The sequence below is a fragment of the Myotis nattereri genome (assembly GCF_964212035.1).
Source record: "Myotis nattereri genome assembly, chromosome: 2".
Taxonomy (NCBI): domain Eukaryota; kingdom Metazoa; phylum Chordata; class Mammalia; order Chiroptera; family Vespertilionidae; genus Myotis; species Myotis nattereri.
In genome coordinates this window covers 131,346,163-131,360,422 of record NC_138076.1, presented here as the reverse complement: position 1 = coordinate 131,360,422, position 14,260 = coordinate 131,346,163, and the positions used below count along the sequence as shown (strand labels likewise).

The 14,260-nt window shown below is 40.1% G+C and overlaps 1 protein-coding gene across 4 annotated transcripts in view; it reads right to left on the bottom strand.

Annotated features, from left to right (window-relative positions):
* ATP2B1 (ATPase plasma membrane Ca2+ transporting 1) overlaps positions 1–14,260 on the bottom strand; it is a 135,292-nt gene that overhangs the window by 63,971 nt on the left and 57,061 nt on the right. The window lies entirely within an intron of this gene.

The window sequence follows — 14,260 nt, the reverse complement described above, 5'->3', positions numbered from 1 at the left end:
GTCGTAACTCACTGCTCCCCCTTCCAGCCCGGTCACCCCACGCAGCCTGCTGTTCAGTCATCTGTCCAGTTGTTTTGATGGTGACCACCCCTGGCTTTTTATATATTAGGATAAAATTATTTTTAGTTGTAATCTCATGCCTTTAAAATACTTGGCACGCTAAAAGATCAAAGTATAACTTCTAAATAACACTGTGTATCACATGACTAAATACAACTGCATTTCAGGTGACTGCTGTTTCATTCAGTAGTGCTGTTATTAACAGTTATCATTAAGTAATACATTCAAAGCACAATTGCTAGTTGTTTTAAATTCACTCTTATTTTAATCATCACAATTTAATCCCACCAGGTTTTATTACTCATTACTCTTTTAAGAAGAGTGAGCTTCAAAGAAAGAGGAATTTCCACACAGCTAACAAATGCCTGAAATGGATGAGCTGGGATATCTCTAAGTCCATTTTCTTACCAATACACAGACCTCTCTCTCCAAAATTTGCCCTGAAAGGGCAAAAAGCACAATGAACCCTCTAATATGCTTTCCTGCAATTCTCCTGGGCCAATCTGTGACACCACCACCTTTTGGCTTCCTAAAATTGTCTCCCACCACGATTTTTGTCACATGGAACTACCTCCAGTCTTCCTTTGACCAAGCATCTAAAGAAAGTCTCAACTCCTTAGTCACTTTTTACTGTTACTTTCTTTGTTGGCCCTTAGTATTATCTGAAATTATCTTGTTTATTTATTGTTGCAGTTGTTTTTTGTTTTGTTTTGTTTTCTTCTTCCATCTAAAGTCTTAGCTCTGAAGGCAGGGTTTGTCTGTTATTACTTTATCCTGAGAACCTAGAACTGTGCCAGGCACATGGCAGACATTCAACATTTGAGGAAAGAATGGATGCATTAATTGTCTTCAAAACACTTTCAAGTTCTCCTCTTACTTTATACAACTTAAAGATGAGCTCTCAACCCTTCTCTCTCCATCTGTGTTCTTTAAACAATCACTTAAAAGTTACATGCCCAACAATGATTCACTTTATTCACACATTAGCGAGTCTCTCCCACCATTATCCTAATTACCTAAGGTTGAGATTCTAAATCATATTTGATTCAATCCACTCCAGATTCAGTCAGTCACTGAGCTTGGTTAACCCTTCCTTTGTCCCTCTTTCCCTCTACACAAATTATAATCATTATCCCTCAGGTTCTCTCTCCTTCTAATATCTTCTATACGCAATTCCTTTTGCATTCTGCTTTACATTTTGTTTTTAAATAGACATCAACCCATAGGATGAAAATACAGTCCTATTGCTCATGCCTATTTTAACCTATTCAACCTCACATCCCATTAAATACATCTCATTAGGAACTAGAAAATATTACTGGTAAATGCAATTAATTTTCATCTGTTGTTATGGGGATACTTGCAAATCATGGTATCCATCAAAGTCACCTAGAGAGCTTATCAAAATACAGATCGCTGGGCCCCACACCTCCGGAGTTTTAGTTTCAGAAGGATTAGGACAGGCTCCATAATTTGCTTTTCTAACAAATTCTCAGGTGATACAGACACTATTAGTCCAGGAAGCACACTGTGAAAACCGCTGGACTGGAAATTGGGCTAAAAACTTTGAATTCATACCAGCTGGATGAGGATGGCTGATGAAACACTTTGCCTGCCTTGGGTTTTATTTGCAAGCATATGATAGTTATGGATTCTGTAAGACATTTTCTTCCATTGGCTGCTTCCTCCCATTTCATAAGCCCTTATCCTTGCCCAATTATTACCAATTTTACTTATCTCTTAGGCAAAATGGGTTTCCTCCTACTCACACATCAATTATTATAATAACCCAATTTCAAAAACTGGAGAGGGTGGTTATTTGATAACCTCCCTGAGTTTTTACACCCAAAATTTGTTGGCATCTGAACATCACACCAACCCTACATTAAACTTATTATTTATTTAGAGATAAAATAATTAAGATTCATAAATTTGTGTGTTGAGGGCATGTATGTAATCACTCCTCTGGTTTCCACAAAGAGGAAATTTCCTCAACATTTTCTAGCCTGGGACTCCACCAATTACCACTGCGGTAACATGAGCTGCCTACCTAGAGATTTTCAGAGAGCAACTTGACATATGTAACTTCTTTCTCTCTCAGCCTCCTTTTGGGAACCAGATGTCTGCAGGACTCATGCATTCTGGTCTGAGTTATTAAGGGGAGATTTAAAAACCTATTGTTCCAAGTGCCTGGGTTGGGGATGAATAACTGTTTAGATCTGGGTTCAATATTAGAGCCTCACTGTTGTCACACAAAAACGAAGTCCTTCATTTCAGCTTTAGTCAGTAATAAAACTAATCTTTTTATTCCAATGTGTCAATCTTCATCTTTTCTCTTGACAGAATTCAAGCAGGAGAAAAGGGTGTTATTTATTGGGTGCCTTTAACTTTCTCAACAATAAGGATAAATTTCTCAACATAATAGAGCTAATACTTAATAGAGCTAGGATCTGAATCTCTATTTATACCTCAAAAGCTATGTATGCCCCTTCCACTATACTGTCTCCACTTTAAGTCTTCACATTTATTAGGTTGAAATGGAAGTTTTTGTTGGTCAAAAAACAGTCAAATAATGCCGAATGTGCCCATTTATATAATAAAATCAGAATTTAATAGGCATTATAAGTAGTTATTTGCCACCTCAGCATTATCCTCCCTCCCCCATTTTTCAGCAGTAGCCCCATTTCTTGTTTAGAGATCTGCCATTCCCAGCTCTCCCATATCCAGACATCTCCTGGTTCAAAAATGAGGATGTGACTACAGGGCCATTAAGTGGCAAAGAGAGCTCTGCTGTGACTCTAGGGGAGACTTGTTTCTTCTTACCGAAGTTAAATCTGAGAAGTAAAAGGCCTCTGCAATGGGAGGAGCTACAGGGGATGAAAGGGCAGAAATGTGCCTATCAGTGCTGGTTCACTTGAGCCCTTGGAAAATCAATGCCTAAAGTCTGTCCTATCCCTGATCTTTTCAGTAATTTGTCCTTTTTAGAGATGGGTTTTCTATCACTTTCCAACCCATAGAGCTTTAATAAGTACATGATTACCACTGTTTAAAGAAAGGGATGCCCTAACTGGTTTGGCTCAGTGGATAGAGCTTCGGCCTGCGGACTGAAGAGTCCCAGGTTCGATTCCGGTCAAGGGTATGTACCTCCATTGCAGGCACATCCCCAGTGTGGGGTGTGCAGGAGGCAGCTGATGGATGTTTTTCTCGTCAATGTTTCTAACTCTCTATCCCTCTCCCTTCCTCTCTGTTAAAAAATCAATAAAATATATTTTTAAAAATGGGAAGTCCAGAAAAAGCACCAAATGCAAATGAGCCACTTTCCAAAAGTGGCTATTTAAATTACAAATTACCTACCAATTATATAACAGGGTGTAGTCGAAATATTTCTAGATTGTCTATAGCCTCTTCCATCCTCTATTTTCCTCTCTACCTACTCTTCATTCTTCCATTCACCTAAGTAGTGGACTGACAAAAATGCTAAGGACAACAAAAAAGTTTGGCCTTTTACTTGTAAGCTACACTATCTTTTTTGCTTCTCTTTGTTTAATGAAAGATTCTAATCTTCCATTTGAAAAGTTTAAGAAATGTTATGTAGCTGAGGCCCCAAAAGATGGGGATTTTATAGAAAACACACAACTACTTCTCATAGCCCTCTTGGACTACATACCTTATCCCAGAATCCCTAGATGACATCTGTGACCAAACCACTGTTGGCAGTCTTGAGGAATGATGGTAAGAAACAGAGGTGATTTAAGACTAGAGTTAGTCAAAAATAGTTACAATCTTCAAAAAGGAAAAATAAGGTAGATTCCAACTGACACATAAGCTTTACAGTGAATGGACAAGGCCACAAAAGAAGACAAAAGGATGATCGTGAGGTCCTAGTAATGAGTGGGGCTCACAAAAAGACAACTTTGTCAAACAATACAATTTCAATTTCCTCTTCAACTCAAAAGGTCACTTGACTTCTAGATCATTGACTGGATGTATGGACATTATCTAGACTCAGCAATGATACAACAACAAAGTAACATTAGAAATACTAAAATTAAGAAACAGTTAAAATTATGATTAGAAACATGGAGCTCTAAAAATGATTATTAATACTACATAGTAACGAGATTCCTGCAGGCAAGGTAGGAAATATATGCTAATATAACTAAGGAACAACCTGGAAGGTGGTTTTTAAATGTACCATTGGGTTCCTAATTCTTGACTGTTCTAACTTTAGTGACTTGAAAACAAAGAAGTTATACTTCTCCAATCTGTAGATGACTTGAAGCTAGGTAAGTCAGCAAATATGTCAAATGACAGAATTGCATCCAAAAAGAAAGGTGACAACAAGAGGCTAAACTTAATTGGTACAAAGTATGATTTCTCAATTTAACTCCAAACATATAAAAACATAACTGTAGAACTATGACATATAAAAAACAAACAGTATATATTCAAAGACAAAGGTTCATTTTGCTCAAAGCTCAGTATACATTACCTCAGTGTTAATTAACAGGATGTAAGTGCTTTTCTCACCCATCCCCAAAGCTGTTTTGGGCAGTAATGACAAGAGTCTAACAATTAACAAAGGAAGATAACAGACCTATTCTACTTTGCCTTGTACAAAGACAACTAATATGTTACAGGTTCATCTATAAAATACAAGCATAATAACAGCAAATACACACCTCATTAAATGTGTTAATATATATATGTAAAACTATTTGAACTTAGCCTGGCACACAGTGAATGGTAAGTACATGTTATCTTTTTTTGTTTGTTATTTAAGAATGTTGGCGGATACATTCTATAGAGAATACCCCTCCCATAAGGGGGATTCCCCAGGCATTTCAGATGAGGAATGTTTACAGAAATATTTCTAAACCTAGAGGAAAAGAGAATCTTGATGATAGTCCAATATAAATGAAGCTCTGCTATGCAGATAAAACATAGGGTGACTGAATATATCAAAAAGACTAATAGCCCAGCCAGTATGGCTCAGTGGTTTAGCATCAACCTATGAACCAAGAGGTCACAGTTTGAATCCCGGTCAGGGCACATGCCCAGTTCTGGGCTCGATCCCAGTGGGGGGCAAGCAGGAAGCATCAGATCAATGATTCTCATCACTGATGTTTCTATCTCTCTCAATATATTGATTTCAGAGAGGAAGGAAGAGGAGGGAGAGAGACTGATGAACAAAGAAGAGACACCAACGTTTTTGCTTTTCAATATATATTTTTATTGATTTCAGAGAGGAAGGGAGTGAGGGAAAGAGAGAGAGAGAGAGAGAGAGAGAGAGAGAGAGAGAGAGAGAGAGAGAGAAGAAACATCAATGATGAGAGTGAATCATTGATTGGCTGCCTCCTGCATGGCCCCCACTGGGGATCGAGCCCCCAACCCGGGCATGTGCCCTTGATCGGAATCAAACCCGGGACCCTTCAGTCCACAGGCTAACGCTCTATCCACTGAGCAAAACTGGCTAGAGCCATGGTTGCTTTTTTTTTTTTTTTTAATATATTTTACTGATTTTTTACAGAGGGGAAAGGAGAGGGATAGAGAGTTAGAAACATCGATGAGAGAGATCGATCAGCTGCCTCCTGCACGCCCCCTACTGGGGATGTGCCCGCAACCAAGGTACATGCCCTTGACTGGAATCGAACCCGGACCCCTCAGTCCGCAGGCCGACGCTCTATCGGACTGAGCCAAACCAATTCAGCCATGGTTGCCTTTTTAAATGGAGAAATGAAGAGAAACAAAGCTGGCAATTTGTGACACTAAACACAACCAAATCAGGACAGGACGGGGTAGAGATGTGGGACACTCTATCCACTGAGCCAAACCAGTTAGGGAGAGAGATACCAAGTTTAATTTGTATTACAGATAACAGGCCCACTAAACTTTTCATTGGTCAGGTCTGAATTACCATGAAACAAATTCTGTGAAGTAATTAATAAGGAAAATGTTGAAGAATCAGAAAAGCAGTCCATTGAAGAACCAGAAGGAATTTGGTCTAGGGGAGGAATATGACTTATGGTAGTTATCCTCAAACATTTGAAATTTTATAGTGTATACTGGATATATTCTGTGGCGTACTGGAGGGCACAAGTAGAATGAAATGAAAGTTACAGAGAGGTAGATTCTGGGTAAGGCAGAATTCTGTAACAAGTTATCCAAAATTGGAATGGGTCTATATCAGTTAATTTTAAGTCAATGTGGCTGGGTTAGGGGTGCCCAGATATCTCACTATACTAGTACATTATTTCAGGTAGTATCTGTAAGGACGTTTCTGTATGAGATTAGCATTCGACCAGGTAGACTAAGTAAAGCAGGTTGCCCACTCCAATGTGAGTGGGCATCATTCCATCCATTGAGGGCCTACAAAGAACAAGAAAGGGATTTCACACCCATTCTCTGCCTGAAAGCTGAAACTGAGACATCCATCTCCTGCCCTCAGACTGGAAATTACACCATGGGTTCCCTGGTTCTCAGGCATGCAGACTTGGACTGAACTCAACCACTGGCTTTTCTAGGTCTTGAGTCTGCAGTTGGCAGGCAGACAGATAGATACTGGGACTTCTCAGCCTCCATAACTGCCTGAGCCAATTCCTCATAATAAATCACTGGCATGCTAGTATGTATATTTCCTATTGGTTTTGTTCTCTGGAGACTGCTGATTAACAGAATCCCTCAGTCTGTGAGAACTCCCTATCCCTAAACAGTTGATCAAGCAAGATACTAAATGAATGTATGGAAGAGTGTTAACGCCTGAAGACAGTCCATGCCCTTTTTGTGACGACTTTAATCTTTAAAAATCCATTCCTATTTTAAAAGGTAACACCGTTGGTCCAAACCTGCAGTAAGCATACTTTATATATGTATACAACTGACCTCCTGTTTAGCACCTCATTCTCCATCGATCTTGTTTCACTTTCAGGTAAGATTACTTCAGAAACAAAATACCCCAGACAAGAAAAGTTATTCTTTTTTGTATGTAAGATTGAAATATACCATCTAACTTAAAGACCTAGCAATTGTGGTCATAAGCTTAGGAAAGTCATTTGATTAATTTCAACCCTAAATTTAGACAAACTGGATATAAATCAAAAGTAACTTACTTATTAGACACCAATCCTTTCATTTAAACTTTCATTAGTCTCTTAAAATGTTCTCTGAGTCGACTAAACATTCTCAAGTAATACTGATTTTTTTCAAATCACTCCCAATTCAGAATGAAAATTCAAAACACAAAAAGTTGTAGGCTCAAATTTTACTCAATTTTCTAATGCTTATAGATTTTATAACTACTTCAGTGTATGAAGTTACTTTTGATTTCATATATTCTTTCCCAAGAAAATTCAAACAGTTCTTTTACGACATGCAAACAGAAACAGCTCAATAAAAAGTCTTGGATTTTTATTTAAGTGTTAAGCCAATTTTCTATTTACTAGATAGATTATTACATGTTTCAGTAAAATTTTTTTATTTTTTTACTTTATTTGTTTTTTCAGTAAAATTTTTTAAATTGATATTTACAAAATTTCTTAATCCATGGCTGGTTTCATAGGAACACAAATTATAGATCCGGGTGTGCTTTTTAAAAGATCCTCTAGCCCTAGCCGGCTTGGCTCAGTGGATAGAGCATTGGCCTACGGACTGAAGGGTTGAGGGTTTGATTCCAGTCAAGGGCACATGCCTGAGTTGCAGGCTCAATCCCCAGTTGGGGGCGTGCAGGAGGTGTCAGCTGACCAATGATTTTCTCATCATTGATGTTTCTTTCTCTCTCTCTCTCTCTCTCTCTCTCTCTCTCTCTCTCTCTCCCTCTCTCCCTCCCTCCCTCCCTCCCTCCCTCCCTATCCTTCCTCTCTGAAATCAATACACACACACACACACACTGAGTGGTCAGATTATTATGACCACCTGACGTTTGTAGGCAAATTAGCTATAATTTTGCGCTGAAGTTGCTAGAGGGCCAGACCATTATAAATAGGAAAGCAGGTTGTTTACCATGACAGAAGTGATTTTTTTTCTGAAGATATGGGTAAACAACGCGATTTAACAGCCTTTAAACGTGGTATCTACACTAATAAAAGAGAAAAATGGTAATTGGCGTACGGCGATACATTTTTCATTGGCTAATCAGGGCTATATGCAAATTAACTGCCAACTAAGATTGGCAGTTAACTGCCAACAAGATGGCGGCTAATTTGCATATGTAGGCACAATGCAGGGAGGCGAAAGGGAAAGCAGGAAGAAGCCCCCTGCCACTGACAGTGATCAGAAACCCAGGGGGGACCTAAGAGCTGGGGGGCAGGGCAAAGGCGGCCCTGGGGCCGCCTTTGCCCTGCCCCCCAGCCATGATCGGAGAATCAGGTGCCTTTGCCGCCCTGGCCAGTGATAGCAGGAAGTAGGGGTGGAGCCAGCGATGGGAGCTGGGCACGGTCGAAGCTGGCAGTCCCAGGAGCTAGGGGTCCCTTGCCTGGGCCTAAAGCGAAGCCCACGATCGCGGCGCCCCCCGCTGCCACTGCAGGTCCCCGCTGCCCGGGCCGGACGCCTAGGCCAGAGGTGTTAGGCCTGGGCAGGGGCGGAGCCTGCAACCGTGGGGAGCTGGGGGTCCCCTGCCCAGGCCTGACACCTCTGCCGGAGGCCTCAGGCCTGGTCAAGGGGCCGATCCGGTGATTGGTGATCAGAGGGTGATGAGGGTCAACTCCTCTGGCCGAGGCATCAGGCCTGGGTGGGGGGCGGAGCCGGGGATTGGGGGGATATGATGGTCCCCTTGCCCAGGCCTGAAGCCTGGGTCAGAGGCGTCAGGCTTGGGCGGGGGGTGGAGCAAGCGATCAGAGGGAGATGGGGGTCCCCTGCCCAGGCATGATTCCTGGGCCAGAGCCAGTGATCGGGGGGAGATGGGGGTCCCCTGTCCAAGCCTGACACCTCTGGCGGAGGCATCAGGCCTGGGCAAGGGGCCGATCAGGCGATCAGAGGGTGATGGGGGTCAACGCCTGAGGGCTCCCAGTATGTGAGAGGGAGCAGGCTGGGCTGAGGGACACTCCCTCCCCCCCCCCCCAGTGCACGAATTTTGTGCACCGGGCCCCTAGTATGTATATATATATATTATTATGAGTGGCCAGATTATTATGACCACCCCATCAGTAATTCGTTGGGCCACCTTTTGCCTTCAATACTGCGGCGATTCTTCTTGGCATTGACTCCATGAGATGTTGAAAGGTGATGCGAGGAATTTGACACCATGCCTGATGAATAGCACTGTCCAGTTCTGTGAGATTTGATGGTTGTGGAACCAGCTGCCTGATGGCTCGTTTAACAAATGCTCAATTGGATTGAGATCTGGTGATTGTGGGGGCCACCTAAGCAAGGTAAAGTCTCCCTCATGTTCTTGAAACCACTCCTGCACAATACGGGCACCGTGGCATGGAGCATTGTCTTGTTGGAAGAAGCCATCTCCATTGGGAAATGTCATCAACATGACAGGATGAACTTGATCAGCAATGATACTTAGGTATGTTGTGCTATTCAGACGTTGTTCCACACAAATTAAAGGGCCTAAATCATGCCAGGAAAACATGCCCCAAACCATAACATTGCCCCCACCAGCTTGAAGGGTTGTACTCATGCATGTGGGGTTCATGCTTTCATGCTGTTTCCACCAAATTCTCACTCTGCCATCTGCATGATGCAACTGGAAACGTGATTCATCGGACCACGTGACTTTTTTCCAATGCTTGACTGTCCAATCCTTGTGTTCCTGTGCAAATTGGAGACGTTTTATCTTGGTAACTGCAGACAGAAAAGGTGTTCAAGCAGGCCTTCGGTTTTCATATCCCATACAATGCAGTGTACGGCTAATTTGCCAACATCAGGTGGTCATAATAATCTGGCCACTCAGTGTATATATATAAGTTTCTAAATCAAAATAAAATATTAAACATAAATAAGTTTTTAAAAATCCATCATTCTGTTAAAAAAAAAAAGGTTACAAAAGAAAGAATCAAAGAATTTAACATCTAAAAGGGATATTGGAGATCACATGCAATTGCTCATGTTATAGCCATTAAAACCACTCATAATCATCTGCTTCCAAAAAGAATACAGATGCTTGTAATAAAAGAAAGCAAGCATTAAATACTCACAAATCATTAAAAAGAAGAACAAAAGATGAACATTTAAATCATGGGATAAATCCTAACAGTGGATAGGTTTTAAGGGGGCTTACAATCAGGGAAATAACTGGCATTGGACTTCAAATAAATACCAACACCCTAGCTGTTAGATGTACGATTTGATGGACCAATTGCTAAAAAATAGTTTCTGACTGCAGCATTTTAAAAAAGAACACTCAAGAAATCTCCATTTTATTAGTTTCTCTCAACATAAAAATCAATTCAACTTCCACCCTGGCCAGTGTTGCTCAGTGATAGAGCATCAGCTAGAGCACCAAAGAGTCATCATGGGTTTGATTACTGATCCAGGCAAGTACCTGGGTTGCAGGTTCTTCCCCAGCTGGGTTGGGGCAGAGTACAGGAGGCAACCAATCGATGTGTCTCTCTCACATTGGTGTTTCTGTACCTGCCTCCCTCCCTTCCTTCCTCTCTCTCTCTCCCTCTCCCTTCCTTCCACTTTCTAAAAAATCAATGGAAAAAAATATCCTCGGGTGAGGATTAACAACAACAACAAATTAATTCAACTTCCTTTGTAGACAAGCGGTTGTAAGAAGGTAACTAGTCTTTATAGCTGTTTCACTGTGGCTGCTATTGACAGAAAGCACTATCTCATAAATTAAGAAATTCAGCTCACCTAGCCCAACTAGATGCTAGCAGTAACAGTTAGTGTGGACAACTGAAACTCATCACCTTAAATACCCTTCTGGGGGGTTGGACAGTACAACTATTACATAACTAAGCCAAGACTTAGGCCCATTATATTGAAAGCTTATTTAAAGCAAAATCATGCCTTTTCCACCTTTGACTTCCACACACTAGCAAGAGATCCTGCAATATTTCAATGTTCTAATATAGTGACTTTCTGGAGATTAAAAGACAAACAAACAAACAAACCTTATATCTGGTTTCACACCCTATAATTTAAAAATCTTTGAACATTAAAATAATTTTTAATAAAATGTACTATAAGCCACTAAATATGAGTACTGGAGTGTACTATCTGACTCTAATGGCAGAAAGAGCAGACTGATCTAATGTATTTCTAATATAATGTATATCAATGAATGGCAGGGACTTTTTTTTTTACAAACTTTTATTATATTCAAATTATTTTATTAAAACACTCCAAAGAACCAATGAATAACTCAATTTTAATATTACTCAGAACTCACATCTTTCACTTTTTAAGTGGGGCTTTAAGAAAAGCATATAGTACACAGTGCATACTTAATCGAGTAAAGAATAATACATATAAAACAAGATTAAAGTCACCAAACAGGATTTATTTTATAGAACCGATAAAGCAGGAAAATAAGCACTGTCTACAATGCCTGATTAGTCTCCAAGGATCATGAGTACTATTCGCTGTATGTGGACTAAAATTAGTCCCACTCCCCTCAATTCCCTTTTTCACCTACTAGACTCTCCCAAAGGCAGACACTAAATACAATACTTTGAAGGGCAAGTTACAGCTGCTGCCAGTAATAAATTTAGATGACCATGTCAGCAAATCTCTCAGGGTGGGAAACAAGTAGGTTAGTGGAGGCACCAATTTGTTCTTCTATTGTATCGATTTTCACCCAGTGTGCCTCAATAATTTTTAAACCATGAAAAACCCGACTCTTTAGTCAGGGGCACTGACTTTTCCTCCCTTACATTGTCAAATTTTAAAATATGGCAATAGCCAACACAACAATAGCAGTCCAGTGCGAATGAATCAAAATCATACCTACTTTTTGGGTCCAATTGGCCAAAAATATATTTTTTAGTGTGTGGCAAAATGGTAGTAATTAGTTTATGTGTGTCATGAGATGAAAATGGTATAGCTTTTATCACACAGCTGCAATGATTTGTTACCTCCGTCTTCAATGAACTGTGATCTCAAGGCAAGATTTGTATCATTTATTTTTAACCCTCAGCACTTTCTGGAATATAGCATGTTTAATATTTATTAAATAGAAATGTTTCTGTTTAAATCTTAAGCCAAAAACCAGGTTTTTGAAAGACAGGTTACAATGACAATCCAAACAGCTGAGCAAAACCAAACCTCATAACCCTATATTTAAAATAATATGCTAGGCATGTACTGAGTTAAGAGAAAGTCATAGCATTCAAAGAGTTTTCAAACCACTTTAGTGTGCAAGATACATAAACTTAACTCTCCTTTAAATTCCTTTAGACAAAAGAAGTTAAAAGGTATTTCCGATTTTCAAGTGAATTATACAATGACTGCTACATGACAATGGTTTTTAACCAGGGTCCTAGATCTTGAGGCTATACAAAGTAACAAGGCTGAGTTTTAAAAACCCTGGAGGAAATGATACATTTACTTGAGAGATAATTTGTTAGGTTTGTCCATGCTAAATTAAAATGGTACCAGATCAATGATAATAAAGTGAGCAATTAGGTCTAAATAATAAATAAAAATCTTACCCAGTTAAGGCAGTATCCTCCACTCTGAAATTTGCTATTTCTACTTTATCTCCAACTCACAGATCAACACATTTCAGCTTAGCTTCTACTATGCTGCTCTGAAACTAGTCTTCAAGGTGACCACTGACTCCTCCTGGTCCTGTATCTAATGGACACATTTAGTCCCTCTTATCTGACCTACAGGCAACCTTTGTTACAGCTAACCACTCCCTCACTCTTGAAATGTTCTGTTGCCTTAATTTCTCTGATGCTTGACTCTTGTTCCCAGCACACTGTCATCTCTGGCTGTTCTCATTTTCCACTGCTTGTTCCTCTTCTTGAATAATTGTCAAGGGAGTCAGAGGGAGGGGTTGGGTGGCACTGTAATCGTGACCACAACTGTTTTCTGTTTTCATCTGTTTTTAGTCAGCAAGCATGAGATCAGGTTACAGATGATAGTAAAAACTTATCTGCATGTCCCTTTACAAGGTTTATTTATTTTTTTCCCGATTCTCTCATATTTTAGAATTTCACAATTTAATTAAAATGATGAAACCACGCTACAGCAGTCTGGCATAGTGAAAGTGTGAATAAAACCACCTGGTTTCCTTGTCCTAGGCCCACACACAGCTCCTATTCCCCTTGAGTTTATAAAGGAATATGTCAGCCCAATGCAGAACAGGTTCTAGAAATTGGTGATTCATCCTCCTCCCTGGGGTTGTAAGACAATTACTCTTGCTTTTGATTAACTGTCATTTCCAGCACAGATTATTTGTTTATGCCAACAAAGTACTTTATTAGGCAGAGTATGTGATAAAATTTTTTTTTAAAATATATTTTATTCATTTTTTACAGAGAGGAAGGGAGAGAGATAGAGAGTTAGAAACATCGATGAGAGAGAAACATCGATCAGCTGCCTCCTGCACATCTCCTACTGGGGATATGCCCGCAACCCAGGTACATGCCCTTGACTGGAATCGAACCTGGGACCTTTCAGTCCGCAGGCCGACGCTCTATCCACTGAGCCAAACCGGTTTCGGCTGTGATAAAATTTTAATGTGAATGATCCCAAACACAGATACCTTGAAGTTCACTATAGACATTCTTTCTTTATGGTCGAGTCAGTTAGAATCATCTTATTTCAAATATGATGTCACCTGTAACTCCTGAAAAGTTATCCTAACTTTGCAAAGTTGTACTTACAGAGTCAAAAAACACAATCTCTCTTAATTTACCACAACCAGGACAAATTTAAAGTGCTGAGGCACATATTGGATAACTAAAAACCATTTGTGTATGAATTCTACATACTATCCAGATCAGTGGTGCTCCAACTTCAGCTTGCATTGGAATCACCAGAAGAGCCCCTCAAAAACAGATTGTCCGGCCCCACCCCCAGAGTTTCAGTTCAACAGATCTGGGGTAGGGTACACTCATTTAGATTTCTAACAACTTCTCAGGTGATGGTGGTGCTGAGGCTACTGGTCTGGAGACACACTGCTGTAGATAAAAAGTGTGCCCTGAATTCTGACTAAGGAACAAACTGTTGGATTATCACCTTAATCCAAAATTTCCTGACAACAACATTAGCAAATTACTCATGGTTACTTTGCTGTCCC